At 40.0% G+C, this 22,233-nt stretch overlaps 1 protein-coding gene and 1 long non-coding RNA gene across 13 annotated transcripts in view; one reads left to right on the top strand and one right to left on the bottom strand.

Annotated features, from left to right (window-relative positions):
* The window catches only part of CTBP1 (C-terminal binding protein 1), a 456,292-nt gene that overhangs the window by 176,902 nt on the left and 257,157 nt on the right, over positions 1 to 22,233 (top strand). The window lies entirely within an intron of this gene.
* Positions 12,156 to 22,233, bottom strand: part of LOC140510982 (uncharacterized) — a 38,885-nt gene continuing 28,807 nt past the window's right edge. Inside the window, exon 3 of the long non-coding RNA XR_011969403.1 lies at positions 12,156 to 12,241. This is a non-coding gene — a long non-coding RNA (uncharacterized lncRNA). The remainder of the gene's footprint in view (positions 12,242 to 22,233) is intronic.

The following is a 22,233-nucleotide window of genomic DNA, read 5'->3' as shown; positions in this document are numbered from 1 at the left end:
AAGTAACAGCCACAGTGTGCAGTGACTGACTTTGATAGACTTAGCTCTTCTCAGCAATACAAGGATCAAAGACAACTCCCAAAGGCTCATAATGGAAAATGCTGTCCACATCCAGAGAAAGAATTAGAGTCTGAATGCAGGTGGAAGCAGACTATTTGCTCTCTTTTCTTTTGTTGTTTTGTTTTGTTTCTTTTTTCTCTTAGTTCCTCCCATTTGGTTTAATTCTTTTTTCTACCTCATGACTAATATGCAAATATGTTTAATATGAATATATAAGTAGAATCTGTATCGGATTTTATGCTATTTTGGGGAGGGGGAAGGAGAAGGGAGAGAAAATTTAAAACTCAAAATCTTAATGGAAACAAATGTTGGAAACTAAAAATAAATCAGTCATATATATATATATATATATATATATATAAAGAAAATTATGAGTTATCCTTCACTAAATTTGTCCCCTGATTTTTTTATTTTTCCTTAAGTTTCCATATTTTATCAAATAAGATTGAGAAACACATACAGTGTACCTGTAACGTGCAGGAATGCTTTCAGTGTGAGTCTGGGGAAAGAGAAAAGTGTTACTCTTCCATGGTAATTATTTGTCATCATTCCTACCACTAAAGATCCCCAATCCCTATGACTTGTGGTGTAATGCCTCCCAAATACTGTACAGAATATAACCTTTGGTATCGTGGTGGATTTTCCTGAATAGGAGAGTTCTTTCTCACTGTGAGTCAGATTGCTGCTTTTGTGAATCAATTTTTCTCTTTAATTTGAATCCTCTTTAAGTGCTACCAAAACAATTTTGAATTCATGACAGTGGTGCAAACTTATTCCAGTTGCTTTGCAACTAGTTTCAAAGAAAATTGGCTTACAACTATTTTAAGCTAATCCTACTTCACAGCATCTACATAATGAAAAGTGTTGTTTAGCAAGAAGATATCCAAAAATCTTGAACACTCTGATGCTTTAAAAAAATTTTTCAATGGAACGCTTAAAATGTAAAGCTCTTTCTTTATTACAAAATATAACTGAGAAGATGAAGGCATAAATCTGACAATGCATTTTTCCACCTACATCCACCTACATCTGAGACGTATGCTGCTGATGCACACTTGTGACTCATAAGTCCAATAAGCACAGTGGTTTCTAAAAAGTTTGAGAACCTGCTTCCTGTTGGTTGGATTTTCTAGGCCCTGAAGGCATCCATGTTCCAATTCTGTTACCTAAACCATGTAATATGCATCACAAAGCTCTATGTGTAACCCTGAAAAAATTGACACACTCCCCAGAAGAAAATACCTAGGCCACTTTGGTTTTTTTATAGAATCTTTTTTTCTAGGAAATGAAAGTAACTGTTGGATTGGTGAGAGTGAGGTAACATAAGTCAAATGCCTTGTAAACCTTGAAGTTCTATATAAATTGTAATTATTATTATTATTATTATTGTTGCCATTATTATCCAAGATGTATGTTGTATGGTATTTAAGAACCTTGCTGTCTTCTATGTGACTGTGATTTGCAGTCTGAAAATCATCATATTGGGAAATTTGACCAACATCTTGTGCTGTATAAGAATAAATGTGTGAAATTGATAAGTAAGATTCTGAATGCAGCAGGACTCGAAAATTATAGTTTAGCTTTCAGCATCATGTTAGTTCTGTGGTGCAAGGCATGCCATTGGCTCTTTCAGTAGATGACCCAAAGATTCTCTGTAGGCCAATTTAAGGGCATGTAACATCTGCCCTCAGGTGTGGAAGGCAGCAGAGAGAACATGCTCCATGTGGTCCTGACATGCCAAGATGCCATCTGGTCCTTTGAAAAGCATCACATTCATCTAGCAATGGCCAAGAGGGAAGAACAGTGCAAAGCAACTGAAATAGGAAAGAGAGAGTTTGTATATTATATTAACTGCAGTCTCTGTCACTCTAAGAACATTTTACCAACTGAATGTTGCAATCAGCATCCTTGTCTTCGCTGGGTGATCAGCACTGAGCTCAGCCATTAGAGTGGAGAGAGGCAGTGAGTCATGGCTGCATCTGTCCATGGCTTATAGCTCTGCTTACTCTCACAGTTCTGTTACATGCTTCATGTGAATTCTGGAGCACCTTGAACTATGTGTGACCCTGGATGGACACAAAAACCTGGTGTGACCTAACTCTTCATCCTGAGGACACGAGAGGAGAATGAAACCAAACACTGGCAAGCACCTCAACTTGTCTCTTTCTTGCCTTTTGTCTGTTAGCTCTCCCTGCTGGGTAGAGACTAGTTTGAGCCAGAATGCACCAGCCCCCTTTCACTGAGACATTTGTATAGTCAAATGTCATTTAATTCAGCTGTTTCTTGTATGTCTGGTTCATCCTGGGAGTCTTCATATGTAATGAGAGGCTGTGTATGCTGTCTTTTACCTTTGTGCCTTTGTGCCCCCAGGATTCCTTATTATCCCTCTTATATTGGCAGATAGCTTTGAAAAAGTTATCAATTGGGGGAGGAGCCAAGATGGTGGAGTAGAAAGATACACATATACTAGCTTTGAACCCACAGCCCATAAAATATCTGTAAAGAAGAACTCCCAACAAATTCTGAAGCAGCAGAAGCCACAGAACAACAGAGTGGAGGAGATTTCTGTTCCAGAGAGCCCTGAAAAACTGACCCAAAAGGTCTTTCGTGCACTGGACCTGGAGCAGAGCCCAGCCCTGCCTTGGCCGCACAGCACCGAGAGGAGCAGATCCGAGCAAGCTTCAGGGACAGAATCTCCAGCAGCAATGAAGGTCTCTCCACCCACAGGTGCTGGGGGTGAGTGAGAGAGTCTTTTTGGCTCGTCAGGAAGGGAGTGGGGTGTCTCCATGGCTCGGGCCCCCTCAGGAGGCAGCAGCAGAGGCAGCAGCAGACAGGGGCTCCCAGGGCAGGCAAGAGCTCAGATGCATTGTTGAAGGTCTCCACATAAACCCCCTGAGGGAACTGAGCCCTATGTGGTGGCCCTGCCCCCACCTGAGCACCTGAACTTAATCTCACACTGAATAGCAGCCCTGCCCCCACCCAAAGCCCTAAGGCTGGGAAGCAGCATTTGAATCTCAGACCCCAAGTGCTGGCTGGGCAGATCTGGAGGCCAGGTGGGTGTGGAAAGGACACTCAGAAGTCAAGTAACTGACTGAGAAAATGCCCAGAAAGGGGGAAAAAAAATAAGACCATAGAAGGTTACTTTCTTGGTGAACAGATATCTCCTCCCTTCCTTTAACATGAGGAAGAACAATGCTTACCATCAGGGAAAGACACAGAAGTCAAGGCTTCTGTGTCCCAAACATCCAGAATAAATATTCAGTAGGCTCAGGCCATGGAAGAGCTCAAAAAGGATTTTGAAAATCAAGTTAGAGAGGTGAAGGAAAAACTGGGAAGAGAAATGAGAGAGATGCAAGAAAAGCATGAAAAGCAGGTCAACACCTTGCTAAACGAGACCCAAAAAAATGCTGAAGAAAATAACACCTTGAAAAATAGGCTAACTCAATTGGCAAAAGAGGTTCAAAAAGCCATTGAGGAGAATAATGCTTTCAAAAGCAGAATTAGCCAAATGGAAAAGAAGGTTCAAAGGCTCACTGAAGAAAATAGTTCTTTCAAAATTAGAATGGAATAGATGGAGGCTAATGACTTTATGAGAAACCAAGAAATCACAAAACAAAACCAAAAGAATGAAAAAATGGAAGATAATGTGAAATATCTCATTGGAAAAACAACTGACCTGGCAAATAGATCCAGGAGAGACAATTTAAAAATTATGGGCCTACCTGAAAGCCATGATCAAAAAAAGAGCCTAGACATCATCTTTCATGAAATTATCAAGGAAAACTGCCCTGAGATTCTAGAACCAGAGGGCAAAATAAGTATTCAGGGAATCCACAGATCACCGCCTGAAAGAGATCCAAAAAAGAGAAGCTCCTAGGAACATTGTGGCCAAATTCCAGAGTTCTCTGGTCAAGGAGAAAATATTGCAAGCAACTAGAAAGAAACAATTCAAGTATTGTGGAAATACAGTCAGGATAACACACTATCTAGTAGCTTCTACATTAAGGGATCAAAGGGCGTGGAATAGGATATTCCAGAAGTCAAAGGAACTAGGACTAAAACCAAGAATCACCTACCCATCAAAACTGAGTATAATACTTCAGGGGAAAAAATGGTCTTTCAATGAAATAGAGGACTTTCAAGCATTCTTGATGAAAAGACCAGAGCTGAAAATAAAATTTGACTTTCAAACACAAGAATGAAGAGAAGCATGAAAAGGTAAACAGCAAAGAGAAGTCATCAGGGACTTACTAAAGTTGAACTGTTTACATTCCTACATGGAAAGATAATATTTGTAACTCTTGAAACTTTTCAGTATCTGGGTAGTGGGTGAGATTACACACACACACACACACACACACACACACACACACACACACACACACACACACATAGAAACAAAGAGCACAGAGTGAATTGAATAGGATGGGATCATATCTTAAAAAAATGAAATTAAGAGGTGAGAGAGAAATATATTGGGAGGAGAAAGGGAGAAATGGAATGGGGCAAATTATCTCTCGTAAAAGAGGCAAGCAAAAGACTTTTTAGTGGAGGGAAAAAGAGGGGAGGTGAGAGAAAAACATGAAGTTTACTCTCATCACATTCCACTAAAGGAAGGAATAAAATGCACACTCATTCTGGTATGAAAATCTATCTTACAATACAGGAAAGTGGAGGAAAAGGGGATAAGCAGGGTGGGGGAGATGATGGAAGGGAGGGCAATGGGAGGAGGGAGCAATTTGAAGTCAACACTCATGGGGAGGGATAGGATCAAAAGAGAGAATAGAAGCAATGGGGGCCAAGATAAGATGGAGGGAAATATAGTTAGTCTTATACAACACAACTATTATGGAAGTCATTTGCAAAACTACACAGATATGGCCTATATTGAATTGCTTGCCTTCCAAAAGGAATGGGTGGGGAGGGAGGGATGAAGAGAAGTTGGAACTCAAAGTTTTAGGATCAACTGTTGAGTACTGTTCTCGCTACTAGGAAATAAGAAATACAGGTAAAGGGATATAGAAAGTTATCTGGCCCTACAGGACAAAAGAGAAGATGGGGACAAGAGAAGGGAGGGATGATAGAAGAGAGGGCAGATTGGTGATAGGGGCAATTAGAATGCTTGGTGTTTTGGGGTGGGGGGAGGGGACAAATGGGGAGAAAATTTGGAACCCAAAATTTTGTGAAAATGAATGTTAAAAATTAAATAAATAAATTTTAAAAAAAGTTATCAATTGAAGGCTTAACCAGTATTTTTTAAAATGATGTCAAGTATGTCATTAACAGTTAAGCCAGTGAGTAAAAAAGACACTGTTACTAATATATGTTAAGAGCTCTTTAAATCTTACCTGTATTAGGCTGAACTATGCTTCAAAAGGTAACAAAATGGGATCCACTCTTGACAAAGACATTTCATTGTTGATCTCCAGTCCTATTTCATTGATCCTGTATCCGATCTCTTCATGCTTTCTCATCCTGGTTCTGATTCTCCCTGATTCTAACCTGGCTTCTTCAGCAATTGACTCAAAACTTGATTTTGGATTGGCCTTGTTGAGCGTTTCTCACCTTTACTGCTCCTTCTGGCCCTGTGTGTGTGTGGGGGGGGGGTGGGCGGGGGTGGTGGTGCAGCTTTTCTAGTAGCTGATCTAAGCTTCCCTCTGGCCTCTGTAGCCATATTGCCCTCTGGTTTAGTTAAACTGTACTTGTACCTACATCTAGTGGGTTTGGCCTCCTCTGCACTATAGTGGGGCCTGAGATTTTAGGTACTCTATAAGTGGCATGGCATAATAGAATGAAACCTGGAGGGGTTAGATGGCTTAGATTAGAATCCTTACTCTACAACATTGCAATCCTTCATCTCCTTATGCCTGCACTATTACAGCAACCTGCTGGTAGATCTACTTGCCTCAAGTCTCTCCCCACTCCACTTCATCCTCCATTTAGCCTCCAAAGTGATCTTCTTAAAGCTTAGTCCAAACATGTCACATGCATGCACACACACACACACACGCACACACACACACACACACACTCAAACACTCAAACTCCATTGGTTCTGTTATAAACGGTGTTGTCTCCAGGATCCTCTCTTTAGCATTCAGAGACCTTCATAACTTAGTTTCTCTCTTCCTTTCGAAGCTCCATACACCTTACTCACTGGCATATACTCGATCCTGTAACACTGACCTTCTGGCTTTAGTGACTCCAGGCATTTTCACTGACTATTCCCCATGTCTGGAATGTTCTCCCCTCCTCATCTTCCCATCCTTGGTTTCCTTGGTTTCCTTCAAGTCCCAGCTAAAATCCCACTTTCTATAGGAAGCCTTTTCCAGTCCCTCTTAGTTCTAGTGCGTTCCCCTTGCCGATTGTTTCCTATTTATCCTACATATAGCTTGTTTGTACATGCTTGTTTGCATGTTACCTCCTTCATTGTATTATGAGCTCTTTAAGACTTACATGAACTGGGTGGAGCCAAGATGGCGGAGTAGAAAGATGCACATACGCTACCTCTGAACCCACTGCACATAAAATATCTGTAAAAAAAGAACCACTGGCGAATTCTGGAGCAACAGAAGCCACCGAACAACGGAGTGAAGGAGATTTCTGCTCCAGAGAGCCTGAAAACCTCTCGCAAAAGGTCCCTTGCGCCCTGGACCGGGAACAGAGCCCAACCTTGCCTCAGCGGCGCAGCATGGAAAGGAGCGGATCCAAGCAGGCTTCAGGGATGGAATCTCCAGCAGCCGCGGGTCCCTCCACCCACAGGTGACGGGGATTGGTGAGAGGATGTCTTTGGCGGGTTGAGAGGGGTGTGGGGTGCCCCCATAACTCAGGCCCCCTCGGGAGGCAGCAGCGGAGGCGGGAGCAGACCCAGCCTCCCCAAGCAGGCAGGAGCCAGGATCCATTGTTGAAGGTCTCTGCATAAACCCCGTGAGGGAACTGAGCCCGAGAGGTGGCCCTGCCCCCACCTGAGCACCTGAACTTAATCTCACACTGAATAGCAGCCCTGCCCCCTCCCAAAGCCCTGAGGCTGGGAAGCAGCATTTGAATCTCAGACCCCAAGCGCTGGCTGGGAGGATCTGGAGGCGAGGTGGGGGGGGGAGAGGACACTCAGAAGTCAAGTCACTGGCTGGGAAAATGCCTAGAAAAGGGAAAAAAAAATAAGACTATAGAAGGTTACTTTCTTGGTGAACAGGCATTTCCTCCCTTCCTTTCTGATGAGGAAGAACAATGCTTACCATCAGGGAAACACACAGAAGTCAAGGCCTCTGTATCCCAGCCCACTCAATGGGCTCAGGCCATGGAAGAGTTCAAAAAGGATTTTGAAAATCAAGTTAGAGAGGTGAAGGAAAAACTGGGAAGAGAAATGAGTGACATGCAAGCAAAGCATGAAAAACAAGTAAACACCCTGCTAAAGGAGACCCAAAAAAATGCTGAAGAAAATAACACCTTGAAAAATAGGCTAACTCAATTGGCAAAAGAGGTTCAAAAAGCCAATGAGGAGAAGAATGCTTTCAAAAGCAGAATTAGCCAAATGGAAAAGGAGATTCAAAAGCTCACTGAAGAAAATAGTTCTTTCAAAATTAGAATGGAACAGATGGAGGCTAATGACTTTATGAGAAACCAAGAAATCACAAAACAAAATCAAAAGAATGAAAAAATGGAAGATAATGTGAAATATCTCATTGGAAAAACAACTGACCTGGAAAATAGATCCAGGAGAGACAATTTAAAAATTATGGGCCTACCTGAAAGCCATGATCAAAAAAAGAGCCTAGACATCATCTTTCATGAAATTATCAAGGAAAACTGCCCTGAGATTCTAGAACCAGAGGGCAAAATAAGTATTCAAGGAATCCACCGATCACTGCCTGAAAGAGATCCAAAAAAAGACTTACATGAACTGATGCAAAGGGAAGTGAGCAGAGCCAGGAGAATATTGTACACAGTAACAGCAACACTGTGTGGTGATCAACTTTAATAGACTTAGCTCTTCTCAGCAATACAGTGAAAGACTCATGATGAAAAATGCTATCCACATTCAGAGAAAGAACTGAGGGAATCTGAGTGCAGATTGAAGAATACTATTTTACTTTCTTAATTTTGTATGTTTTTTTCTTTTCTTCTGTTCTTTTACAACATGACTATTATGGAAATATGTTTTACATGATTGCACATATATAGCCTCTTATCAAATTGCTTACCCTCTGAGGGAGGAGGGAGGAAGGGAGAAAATTTGGAACTCAAAATTTTATTTAAAAAATAAATGTCAAAAATCATCTTTACATGTAATTGGAAAAATTTAAATACTATTTAAAAAAAAAAAAGATTGTGAGCTCCTTGATTTCAGGGACTGTCTTTTGCCTTTCTTTGTATCCCCATGCTTAGCACAGTGCCTGGCAGAGTCAGCACTTAATGAGTGTTTAGTGATTGGCCAGTCACTTTTCTTGCTGGACTTTGTTTGCTTCATTTATAAAATGCTTAAATGGAATCCCTGATTATTTTTAAGTCTGTTCCACTGCCTCCCCCAGAGATTCCTGTCACAGATGCTTCTGAAATGGATATCTTATTGCAACTTTATAGGATTCTTGGAAGGAACATGCTTCATAAGTCATCAGTGTTGTTATCACAGAGGGGATTCCTATTTCAGATTTGGGTTGAACTTTTATCTCTGTGGACCTTCTAGGTCAGGATCCTAGAAGTTGTCCTTCTGTCTGAGCTTACCCCTACTTACTACTTTCAACATTTACTCAACTCACCTTTATATTAGGTTAACTCTGGTGTTTGGGATTTATTTTTTCAGTTGACAGACAGAAATAAGAAAATGCATATAGAAATATGATTGAATGAATGAAGCAAAATTAAGTGCTTACTTTGTGCAAAGCACTGTGCTGAGCACCACTGATGCAGATAGAAAAGTAACACATTTGGAAAGTTTCAGAAGCAAGTCAAATGTAGAAGTCCCATAATTAAGTAGGGTGCAGTGGCAAAGCAGAGGTTAATGTTTTAATGTCACTGTTCTCAAGGACTCTGGAGTCCAAGGTGCTGGGCTCTTTCAGTATCTGAGGGGACATGGTGGTCATGGTAATAGTGGTGGTTTGAATCACCTGGCACATGCTGCTTCTATCTCTCAGAGGCTTTGGTGTTTCAGCTCCCATGATTTGACTGCCCAATGTGTGATACTTGGAAGGTGGGGATGGCCAGCTTCTCTTCCACAGGAGTTGTTTCCCTAGATGATAGCTATGAGGCCTGGGATAGTAACAGGAATTGTGATCTAGAGAGTGCTACCACTTCTCAGAGTCCTAGGCATGGATCTGCCTCTGGAAGGCTTTAAATGCCGGGTCAAGGATCATGAGCTCTTCTTCAGTGTGGGAAGAGAGGGCAATGAGGAAGAGGGGCTTATATTTCATTGTGAAGTACCCTCTGCAGAGAACTGGTTTAACAATAAAATGCCCCCAGTATCTGAAACACATGCCTACTTCATCAAGTTCTGTTGAAATCTTTCTGTTCTTTCTCATCCTACTTCAAATACAATTATTTGTGAAGTCTGCCTTACCCCACAACCAAAAATTGTTTCTTCCTCTACATTTTCTTTTCAGAATCTTTTACATTTTCCTTGTAACATCTTATTTACATGCCTTTGATATCCACCATTTATTTAATCGTAGGCTTCTTAAAGGTGAGTATTTCCAGCTTTTGATCACTATCACCTAGCATTGTGTCTTGCACACAGTAGGAACTTGTGAATCATTCTTGGTTTGAATTAAGAAGCTATTTAATAATGATAAATATTAAGCCCCATAGCTGACCTCATCTCATAGAATTTTTGATTCTATGAACACAAGGAAAGGCTACTTTTTGTTGAAGAGTCTTGTGAAATTTCCTTCTGGTTTTTAAAATTACAAGGTAGATTCTTAATTGTGGGGTCCATAATGAGGTAGAAAGCATAAAACTTGGGTTCTAATCCTGAGCACAACAGTCTGTGTGGCCTTGGCTAAGTAACTTAACCTCTCTGAGTTTTAGGTACATGTTTTGTCAAATAAGAGGATTGAACTAAATAATCTGTAAGGTTCCCTTCCATTGCTCAATGTCTTTGACTCCATATTTCTAATTATATAATTTTGCCTATAGGCAGGTGAGAGGAAAACCTCAAAGTCTTCCAAAGTTCCTCCCCAACTCTTCTTACACTACAATGCAGTAACACTGCACTTGTATGTTTGTTGGTAGAATGAGAGATTCTGGATTAGTGAATTTTCCATATGACTAAAGCTTTCCTATGTAGGTGATGAAGTTTTTTAATATAACCATTTTTGATGGAAATCTTTCCAAAATATTGTCCTGCCTTGGTAAATAGCATATATATCCAACAGGTTGGGGATTTTTACTGATATTTCAAGGATGTTATTTTGAGTTGCTGTTCAGTAGCACAGTGATGCCGTTGGGTGGGTGTTTGTATGTGCATGTGTGCACAATGCATACATGCCTATTTGTCCCCAAGCTAAATTGCCCCATAGAGCTATGCTCATTTGGTTAGGGATGCTTTCTGATCCTTGCTGTCAGAAGTCAGTTCTTGCTGCCATCACTGGCTTTGCTTCAGGCAGCCCACATTGTTGCTCCTAATCTGCTCTCTGCTATGAACTAAGACAAAATGGAAGATGAAACTAGACAACTAAGTTTAGTAAACGAATAGCTTTAGTGTTATACTCAATACTCAGCAGTCTTTTGCTTTAATGCCACTCTGCTCCTCTCCACTGAGTAAAGTACATGACTTTGTAACATAGCCATCCACAAGCCTATGTTTGGATTTAAGGCTGTATCCTTGATGGTTGGGGTTGCCAGCCCCCATAATGGACAATGGATAAATGGGACTGTTTTTATATTTGCTTTATGTGATATGTAATATAAATACATCATCTTTCATTTGTAAGAAGTGTCAAGGACACAGGATTTATCAAATCATCCCATTATCAATATGCTCACCTCAGCTGTTGAAGGCTACTCCACACATAAAGATTGTAACAGAACAGGTTTTCAAACTCAGGTCTTCTGGTTCTTAATTCAGTACTTCCCACCACTGGAGATCTTCTAGCACAGGCCAGATGACGCATGATGATCTTTGAAGCTCCTTCCAGTACTGACATTCTCTGGTTCTGTTCCATTGTAGTTTTGTGTATAGTGTACAAGGCTTTATAACCTCCACAGACTCACCTCAGTGGCTCAGTGAGAAACTGTGTTTGCGAGACTACATCTGTGATTTCTGGATAGAAGCTCCCCTTTCAGCAGGTGTTGTCTAGTTTCTACATCTACTACCAGTTTTTTGGTCATGTGTAGTTGATCTAACCTAAAAATGATGCTGTTGGCCTCTTTGTGTGCTATGCCCTACCAGCTTCCACTTGCATGGAAAGCCTGATCCATTCGTTTGTCAAACTCAGATAAGATGGTAACCGTTATTTCTGCCTGCAGTAAACAGAAGCAGCTGCGTGCAGGCGGCCAGCCTTATCTGTACGAATGCACGGCTTTGAAAAGGCTGCTCTGAGAAACAACATAAAAGTTCCATTTTTCCAACTGGAATTTGGGGCAGGGAAGTCAGAATGATTGGCTTTGATGTTTTGCAACAATATAATAATGTAGAGAATGAATTAGTTGTCATAGTAACACTTTGTTTTAATAATTTGGTGGGGCAGTGAATAAAAGGAGCACAAATAGAAGTTGTAAGAATTTTAATTACATGTTACGAAGTGTGAGTGGCTTTGTTCATTCATATTAAAATTAATTTGATTTTCTAACTGATTAAAGAAGAGGCATGCATCTTCATTTGGAAAGGCATGAAGAGAATTTTTTTAAAAGTGGGAGACATAATATTTTACATTTTGTCGTTGCAGAGTTCCCAGTTTCTTAATGACAAAATGCATCCTGTGTGCTGTGGTTGAGCTGTTTCAAGTTGTGGGGAGGATTTGTTTCTTGACAGCTCTTGGCAGCCTTGTAGCTCCCACTAAGGCCCAAGTTTAAGTGGATGTTTTCCTAGATTACTGCCTGTGGAGGGATGGCTCAATGTCTCTTCAGTCTTATTCTTCCTGCTTGAGAGACTACAGCCGAAAAACCTTCATGGAATTAGTTTACGTTTGCTGCCTTGAACATTCTTAGCTTGCATTCCATATTAAGCCATGAAACCTTGCTAAGGAGCCTGAAAAAGCAGAAGCAACAACAAATGAGCATGAAATACTTTTTACTTCTAAAGTAGACACCTAGGTTGTAGTTTGCACATATGTAAGTATGGAGAGGGTTCTCTGATTCATTGTTTTGTGAAGTTCCAAAGATACTTTAATTATCTGTTTCAAGTCCTGAATTATATTTTTGCCCAACACTTAGCCCATGCCTTCTATTTCTTAATATATGAGCCTTACTTTAAAAAGATCTGTGATCTCAATGGTACCTGTTTCCCCATTTTTCGTCTTCATTGTAAAAATTCTTTCTCAAGTGCCTCTTTTATGTGAGCTAATTTTCTCCATTCTTCCTTTCTCTTCCCCCTTATTGCAGTGCATCCCTTCTTCTCACCCTTCCATTTTTCTGATAGATTCACACCTATGACTGCTATTTAGGTAGACTCCTTCTCATTGCCCTAATATTGATATGCTTACTTTGGATACTTACTGAAACCTCTCCATTCCTTAGACAGTTTCATGAGTTACTTTGGCCAAAAGAATTTCTAACCTGATGATCAGTCCTCTGATGCTGAGGCTCACAGCTGGCTCTCTGACCACAGAAAAGGTCTGTCCCTAGCCTGGACATGAAGCATCTTTATCTACCCTAGTATAGCCTTGAACAATAGAGTGTGAATCCAGGAACATTAGTGGAGGATATTAGCCTGAAAGAGCAGAGAACGTGCTTTGGGGAAGAATAGAATGCTCCAGAAACAAATATGTGGACCTTCGTGAATAAACAGAATCACAGAGGGTGTTGTTAATGAAAATAACTTGCCTGACTTTTTGCATCCTGGATCCATTGTTATTTCAGCTGAAGCACAGTAGATTCTGCTCCAGCCCCTTATTTTAGTTTAGTGTGTATTTCTGCTTCAAATGTGTCTCTTGGATTCTGGCTTATAATCCATTTTGCTATCTGTTTCCATTTTATGGGCGAGTTCATCCTTTTCATATTCACAGTTATGATTACTAATTGTATATTTTTCTCCATCCTATTTTTTTCTGCTTATTATTCTTCTCTTTCTCTTATTACCCTGTCCCTCCTCAAAAATTTGTTTTGCTTCTGACCACTTAATGACTTCTGATTCCCTTAATGAACGCTCCTTCTTATCAGTCACCTCTCCTTTCCTACTTCCCTGTTGGGTAGGATGAATTTCTATGCCCACCTGTGTGTGTGTGTGTGTGTGTGTGTGTGTGTGTGTGTGTAACGTATTCTTCCCTCTTTGAACAAGTTCATATGAGAATGAGGTTCCAGTGTTGCCTGCTTCCCCACCCCATTTTTCCTCTCCAATGTAAGAATTCTTCCTCAAGTGCCTCTTTTATGTGAGCTAATTTTTTTCCATTCTTCCTTTCCCTTCCCCTTTATTGCAGTGCATCTCTTCTTCTCACCCTTCCATTTTTCCAATAGACTCATATTCATGACTGCTGTGTAGGTAGACTTCTTCTAATATTGATAAAGTTCTTAGGGATTGCATATATCCTCTTCCCATATGGTAATGTAAACAGTTTAACCTTATTTAGTCCCTAATGATTTCTCACTCATGTTTCACTTTTTATACTCCTCTTGAAACCCTGTATGAATGTTCTATTCAGCTCTAGGATTTCCATCAAGAATGCTTGAAAGTCCTCCATTTCATTAAATATCCATTTTTTTCCCTTAGAGGATTATACTCTGGTATAATCTGGGTAAGTTATTCTTGGTTATAGTACTAGCTTCTTTGCCTTCCAGAATACCATATCTCAAGCCCTCTGTTCCTTTATCATGGTGGCTGCTAAATTTTGTGTGATGCTGACTGGCCAGAAACTCTGAGGGTCTTCCCCTCCCAGACTGATTCTTTTGTGATGGCAAACTAGGCCATCTTTTGTCTCAACTCTTGTTTAGCTCTTAATCATTGAATGAATGTTGTCTCAGAAAGACTGAGACCTGGAAAAGACCTTAGCTTAAAAATGTCAAGGTCTCCCACGGCATCCTGGGCCATTGCTAGTCATCTTGACTTATACCTTGCCACTGGACTCCTGTGACTCAGGAGGAGAAAGTGAGGCCAAAGACTTTGCCTTCTAGTTCTAAGATATGTGGGCAGTTTTCTTTTATAATTTCTTGAAATAGAATGTCTCGAATTTTCAAGTAGTTCAATAATTTCTGACTTCACTCTCCTCAATCTGTTTTCTAGATCAGTTGTTTTTCCTTTGAAATATTTTACATTCCCATCTGTTATTAAAATTCTTTTTACTTTTTTTCTTTTTTCTTGATATGTCATGGAGTCATTAGCTTCTGTTTAAACAATTTAATTTAAAATTTTCTTTAGTAATACTTTGTACTTCTTTTATCATTTCACTGATTTTGATTTTTAAGGAGTTATTTTCATCAGTATTTTTTATACCTCTTTTACCATTTGGCCAATTTTAATTTTTAAGCCATTATTTTCTTCAGTATTTTTGAACCTCTTTTATCAAGCTGTTAATTATCTTTTCATAATTTTCTTGTATTTCACTTCTTTCCCCAATTTTTTCCTCTACTGATTTTTTAAAAATCATTTTTTGGCTCTTTATCTCTTTCATCATCTCTTTTAGGAATTCTTGTTGGTCTTGTGTCCAATCTGCATTTTTCTTTGAGGCTTTGCTTGTAGATGTTTTTTAAGTCATTGCCTTCTTCTGAGTGTGTGTCTTGAGCTTCTCTGTTACCACAGCAGCTTTTTATGGTCATGTTCTTTTGTTGTTTACTCATTTTTCCAGATTATTTCTTGACTGTGGACTTTATGTTAGAGTTGAGGTCTGCTCATCTATGGTGGGGGAGTGGGGGGATATTTGACCTAGTCTTCTGATTTTTATGTCCTTCTGCTTTCACAGTTAGGTCTGAGGACATTGCCTACAAGTTGGTGAGATCCACAGAAAGTTTGGATTCATGACATCCTGCTCTCTGGTCCTTAACCAGATAGGATCCATGCTTCCTCAAGACTGCAATTGCGCCTTCCTGGAACTGCAACCAGGAATTAAGTAATCGGTGATGGAATTGCCATATGATACCCAATCCTGCACCCAGTGGTGGTAGAGGGGTGGAGGGGTGACCAGGTCCTCTTACCATCCCTGGTTGTTGGGTACTTCCAATGCTACCACTGTTGCTGCTGCCTACAAAGCCCACACCAAGCACTTCTACAACACTCCTGACCAGCCTCGACCCTAATATTTACAGAACTCTCTTTCTATCTTTTTAAGCTGCCCTGGGCTAGAAAAAATTACTCACTGTGACTTTTTGTTCGTTTTCCCACTCAGAATTTATTTTTACATACTTTTAAAATTTGTTTTGAGGGGTATCATGGGAGAGCTCAGCAAAAATGCTCATCTCACTCCATCTTGGCTCTGTCCTATACACTTTGAATAATAGAGTAGACACTATAAAGAAAAATTGGCAAAGGAACAAAACTTTCTATACTTAATCCAATTTTCCTATTTATTTTCACTGTAAAATAAGTAACATTCCAAGGACAATGAGATGGGCACATGTTTTTGGAGGAAATAATGTTCATCATACTGGGGATTTAAAATTAGATGGAACTTTAGTCATTTTGAAAAGGATTTTGGGACCATAGCCCAAAAACTATTAAATTATGCATACCCCATGACCCACTGATACTGCTATCAGCTATCAAGGAGTCCTCTTTGATAAAAGAGAGCAAAGAAAGAGGAAAAGGACCTATATGTGCAAAAAATTTATATGGCAGCTCTTTTTGTGGTAGCAAAGACTTGGAAACTAAGGGGCTACCACTTGATTGGAGGATGACCAAACAAGTTATGGCATATGAATGTGATGGAATGTTATTATTCTATAAGGAATGATGAAGAGGATTATTTCACAGAAACCTAGGAAAGTTTGTATAAACTGATGAAAGTGAAGTGAGCAAAACCAAGAGAACAATTTACATAATAATAACAGTGTTGTAAAGGTGAACAACTTGAAAGATTTAGGCATTCTGATCAGCACAATGACCAGCCACAATTCCAAAGGACTCATGATGAAACATTCTGTCTGCCTTCAGACAGAGAAGTGACAAGATACAGATTAAGGCCTTTTTGTTTGTTTGTTTAACATGATAATTCAGGTATTTGTTTTGCTTGATTATTTGTGTTTGTAACAGCTTTTGCTTCTCCTGCTGTCTCAATGTCAAGGCAGGGATTATAAAGCAGAAGATTTGGAACTGAAAATAAAATAGATTTTTTTTAAAAAGCTAGTTGAAAGTAAAAATGTGCTTGAGGTAGCTGAGACTTTTCCAGACAACTTTGGTCAGTGAAGGGATAAATTACAGTCAGAAGTTCTTTTTTTGTTTAATTTTTAATTTTTTTTCAATTATATATAAAAACAATTTTTGACATTAATTTTTGAGTTCTAATTTCTCTCTCACCTCTCCCCTCTCATTGAGAAGATAAGCAATCTGATATAGGTTATACATGTGTAGTCATGCAAAACATCTTATTTGTCAGAAAACCCAGACCTGCCTCTCTAATAAAAACATTAAGAAAAATGAAGTAAAAAAAACAGTATGCTTTGATCTGCACTTAGATTCCATCAGTTCTTTTTCTGGTGGTGATTAGCATTTTTCTTCATGAGTCCTTTGCCATTGTCTTAGATCATTGTATTACTGAGAATAGCTAAGTCATTCACAGTTGATCATCGTAAAATATTATTACTATGTACAATGTTCTCATGGTTCTGCTCACTTCACTTTGCATCAGTTCACATAAGTCCAGGTTTTTTGGAAAGAGGTTCTTGAGGCTTTCTTGGGATAAGTCACTTGTAGCTAGTGGAATACTGAGAGACCCTTGAGTCAAGATTCATAATTTGTGTGTTTCTTTTAAATTTGATAGGTAAATTGAGATAGAGTGATACAGTGGAAATAACATTGGAATCGAGTCCCATGACCCAAGTTTAAGTCCTAACCTACCACTTAGTGATCATTTGACTGTGGGACTTTAATTTTACATCTCATTGCCTCAGTTTTCTCTTCTATAAAATGGAAGCTTGGATTAGGTCATTTGCAAGGTTCTTTGGCAGTTCTAACAGTCTCTTACTTTGTGACTAGATAATGTGTGCAAAAATAATTAGAAATTTAAAGAAAGGTCTCTAGTAGGAGCATGGAGAATTGGGCTGACATTGAGAAATCTACTTTGCAAAAAGTACATTAGAGTACACTGAGGGCCAGTCATCAGTGGACGTAAAATGAATTAATTTATCCTAGATAATGAACTTTACATATTATACAAAATGCTATCAGTCATTTGAATATACTGCTTTAGGATTCAAAGGTTAGTCATTTAATTGGGCACTTTAAAAATAGACTTGAGTAAGAGTTATCTGAGATAAGAACAGAAATGAATAACACTACTTGTCTTTATGAGTGAAGGGATAAAATTGCCAACTGATATCTGATGCTGTTACCATGGGGAACACAGGGAACACAGTTTTGTCTAGCCACCAGTTCATTTGGAGAGGACTATGCCTTCAGGCATCACAAATGTTTACTGGTATGGACCAACCAAATTAAATATGTAAAATGTTTTATAAATTTCTAAGCTCTGTATGAATGTTACTTATTTTATTATCAAAATATTTTATGCAAAATATTTATGACAGAAAAACAACACAAATGAGAACGGAAAAAAATCATGGAATTGGATTACTCTTAGCCCTCACCTACAAATTAGAACACTTCTTACAGTTAAGAAGGTCAAGGTCCTGCCAGACCAGCATGGGTTTCCATGTTTAGATGAGTGTTCTCTTTTAGCCAGAAGTGTAGCTTAACAGTGAGGCAGATGTCTAGTTAATAGTAGCTCTATAATATGCACATTAAATTCTATGATCTTTTGGCTTTCTCATTAAATTTCCCACCTTTTACACAGGATCACTTTCATCCCTCATTCAGATTCATTCAGGGGTGGGGGAAGAAGAAAAATTGCTGCAAAGTGAGTCCTCTGCGGGAAGGAAGGACTCTTACTGTTGAGAAAACACCTGGCTGACTCTACACATTTGCCAGGTACCAAGTCCTCCTGTGGTCTAAGGACTCATGCTACATCCCTGTTCCACACCACACCCTCATTCATCAAGCCTGGCTGCTCTGCTGCCATAGATGTCATCCACTGAACCTCTTTGTTTGACTGTTGCTCTCCATCCTTCATCATCAATACTACCCTTGTTCTTCTTGCTTCTTAGTTACCTTCCTTAGGGATATATCTCTGCTGAGACTGTTGAGCTGCTGAATCCCAGATACTTGTTCCGGGCCTCAGGGATGCAGAAAGCATTGTTGTTACCACTATCACCACACTACTGGGCCTAGTACTTCTGCTGACTGAGACCTTAAGCTGAGATAGCCTAGAAACACTGGAGAGGGGCAGAATTAGTGACCCTGATCATTCCTGCTATTAATCCAAAGAATCTCTGCCCACTTTACTCATACTAGTTGATAATATCTCCTATCACATTTTTTATAAATTCCTAAACTCCCCAAAGAGCCCAAGAGAACAGTGCTGTCAAACTCAAATAGAAACAGGGCCTCTAAATCATACATAGTCCCCATAGACTGAATAGGGACTTAGTGTTAATATGTAATGTCTGTGTTTTATTGCATTTTTATTTATTTTGTTAAAGACTTTCCAATTACATTTTAATCTACTTCAGGCTACTCTCTGGAGTGCTGTGTACACATGTGGCTTGCAGGCTATTGTATATTTGACGCCTCTGGACTAGAATTTAACTGCCTTTCTCTTTGAAAATGACCATGCACTTTGAGAACAGCTGTGCACTTTGAGAATGGCCCTGCACTTTAAGAATGGCCATCCATTTTGAGAATGGCCATCCACAGATTTCCAGTTCCAGGAGCCAAGATGACAGAGTGATCGGTAATTGCTATCTCCCTCCCCTTGTTGACCTTGACGAGCCCAAAGAATATCTCCCCAGGAAAATCCCTGGAACAGTGGGAGCAGCAGAAGGGGCAAACAGACTCTTAGCCTAAGAGGCTAGAAAGATCTCTAAGGAGGGTTCCTCTTGCTGTGGCCAAAGGGAACTAGTGCAGGATCAGAACTGTCCCAGACAGCCCCACTTCAAGAAACTGGGAGAAGATCCTGAGCCCCAGGGGGGTGAAGCCAGCAACTGCCAACATCAGGACCCCAGGCATGCCTCAGCACCCAAGGGGAATTGGGAAGACACTAGTGCAGAGGGGATCATCAACCACTGAGCTTGCCTATGCTCTAGCTCAGCAGAGGAGACCTCTGGTGTCCAGACCACCCCTCCCCCACGCTTAATGAGCTAGCTCCAGGGTAACTTCGGGAAAACTCAAAAAGACCTCACCTGGCCTCTGCTTTCCAACACCAGCCAGCTCAGCACCAGGTAAGCTGCAGCATTTTAGTTTCTAACTGAAAGAACCAGTGGCCAAAACACACAAAGCCTCAAGTTTTAGGCACAAGAACTGTGAGACAGAGCTCCCTGTGCCACAGACACAGAGTTCTACTTTAAAAACCAGGAACAGGGTTATTATCATGAGTAAGAAGCAATGCAGAAAAGACCATAGAATCTTTCTATGGGGACAAAGACCAAAACACAAATACCAAAGAGGTCAGCATTGAGACTGTACTCCCATCTGAAGCTTCAGAAGGGAATATGAATTGGTCTGAAGCAAAAAGAGCATTCTTGGAAGAGCTCAGGAAGGACTTTAAAACCCAAATTAGAGAAATAGAAGAAAAACTGACCAATGACTTTAAAAATATGAAAAAAAGATCACAGAAGAATTTAAAAGGACAACTGGACAAATGGAAAAGGAAGTACAAAACCTAACTGGAGAAAATAACTCTTTAAAAGGAACAATTAGACAGATGGAAAAGGAGATGCAAAAGTTAACTGAAGAAAATAATTTGATAAAAAATAGAATTAGGCAAGTAGAAGCTAATGAATCTATGAGACATCAAGAATCAGTCAAACAGAATCTAAAGGATGAAAAGATAGAATAAAATGTAAAATATCTAATTGAAAAAGCAACTGACCTGGAAAATAGATCCAGGAGAGAAAATCTAAGAATTATTGGCCTACCAGAAAACCAGGATGAAAAAAAGAGCCTGGACAGCATCATCCAAGAAATCATCAAGGAAAATTACCCAAAAGTCCTAGACCCAGAGGGCAAAATAGTCATCAAAAGAATCCACTTTTCACCTCCTGAAAGGGATCCCAAACTAAAAACACCAAGGAATATCGTTGCCAAATTCCAAATCAAGTGAAGGAGAGAATACTGCAGGCAGCCAGAAAGAAACAATTCAAATATTGAGGAGCTACAGTCAGGATCACACAGGACGTTACAGCTTGTACATTAAAAGATAAAAGGAACTGGAATACGATATTCTGCAAGGCAAAGGAGCTGGGACTACAACCAAGGATTAATTACCCAGCAAATTTGAGCATAATATTTCAGGCAAGGAGATGGACATTCAATGAAATAAGGGATTTCCAGAGCTTTCTGATGAAAAGGCCAAAACTCAATAGAAAATTTGATCTTCATACACAGGTCTCAAGAGAGGCATATAAAGGTAAATGGGGGAGTGGGGGAGAAAAGAGAATGGCCATGCACTTTTGAGAATCACCCTGCACTTTGAGAATGGCTATGCACCTTGAGAATCATCTTGCACTCTGAGGATGGCCGTGCACTTTGAGTGTGGTCATGCACTTTGAGAATGGTGGCTCCCTTGCCTAGAAGCCCTCACTACATGTATACACATATATGCCATCTTTGACTAGTTTATGTATAGAAGTTCAATCAGCAAATACTCATCAACTGCCTTCTATATATAGAATATTATTTGAGGGGAGATGGAAAGTTTTAGTGAGACTTGCCCTCTGCTTTCTGACCTCTGGCTGGCTCCATGTTATGCCATGTGCCTTGCCATTCCTACTTCAGACCCCTAGAAACCTGGATTTCTGATTGAACATTTACCTTTTTCTGCCCAGATTCAGACCCATTGCCATGTCTCAGGAATCTCCATTTCCCTTTCCTCCCTCTTCCCTTCCCCCTTTTCCAACTTCAGAACAGTAACTGAATCAATACCACCATTCCTGCAAAGGACATATCTGCCAATCACCCTGTAACTCTCTTCACCCTTCCCTTGGATTTCCCTTTTCACTACTCCTCTGCACATGCTGTACTTCCCCATTAGAATGCAAGTTTCCTGAAGGCAGGGGCTGTCTTGCTTCCATGTGTTGGTCCAGCACTCAGCTCGGTGCCTGTCTCATAGGAAGTAGCTTATAAGTGTTTTTATAGTTCATTCATGGAACTCAGCCATATGCAGGTATGCTATAATGCATAATATTATATGATAAGTACTTTAGAAAGATATAAAACAAATCCAAAAGATCCAAGGGGAAATCTGCTGGTGGGTTAGGAGGATCAGAGAAATTACCTTGGAGGGAGGTATACTTTGAGATGAACTTTCTAGACCTGGCAGGAATTCAAGAAGGGAAGAAAGGGAGAGAGGCTGTCCCAGAGGAAATGGCAGGGGGAGCTCATAGCATCTGGGGGAGTTGGCGGGGTGGAGTAGTCCAGTTTGACTGGAACATGAAATTGTTCCCCAGAGAGGAGTAGTGAGGTAAGGCTCGGGTAGTGTCAGTTTGAGGTGACACTTGAAGGCCAGGCAGAGGAATCTGAACTTGATTAGAGGGCCAGTGGGGAGCATTTGGTAAATGTTTGCTGAACTGAGTTAGACTTTTTGAGCAAAGAAATGGCTTGGTCAAATCTGGTTTAAATCCTAGCTCTGCCACATATAGTTTGTATCACCATGAGTAAGTGATTTAACCCATTCATTCTGCATGTCATTTCCTCATGTTTAAAACCTAGAAAGTCCCTTCCAGCTTTAAAACTAATGTCCTTTGATCTGGGCCTAGAGGTCAGCTCTTTTGGTTTTTGCTTCTATTTTTATGGTCTTACTTTCCTGCAGGAAATGTAGTGAT

The sequence above is a fragment of the Notamacropus eugenii genome, chromosome 6 (assembly GCF_028372415.1).
Source record: "Notamacropus eugenii isolate mMacEug1 chromosome 6, mMacEug1.pri_v2, whole genome shotgun sequence".
NCBI classification, from domain to species: Eukaryota; Metazoa; Chordata; class Mammalia; order Diprotodontia; family Macropodidae; genus Notamacropus; species Notamacropus eugenii.
The sequence above is the reverse complement of the archived record's forward strand: the minus strand, read 5'-3'. Positions and strand labels throughout refer to the sequence as shown.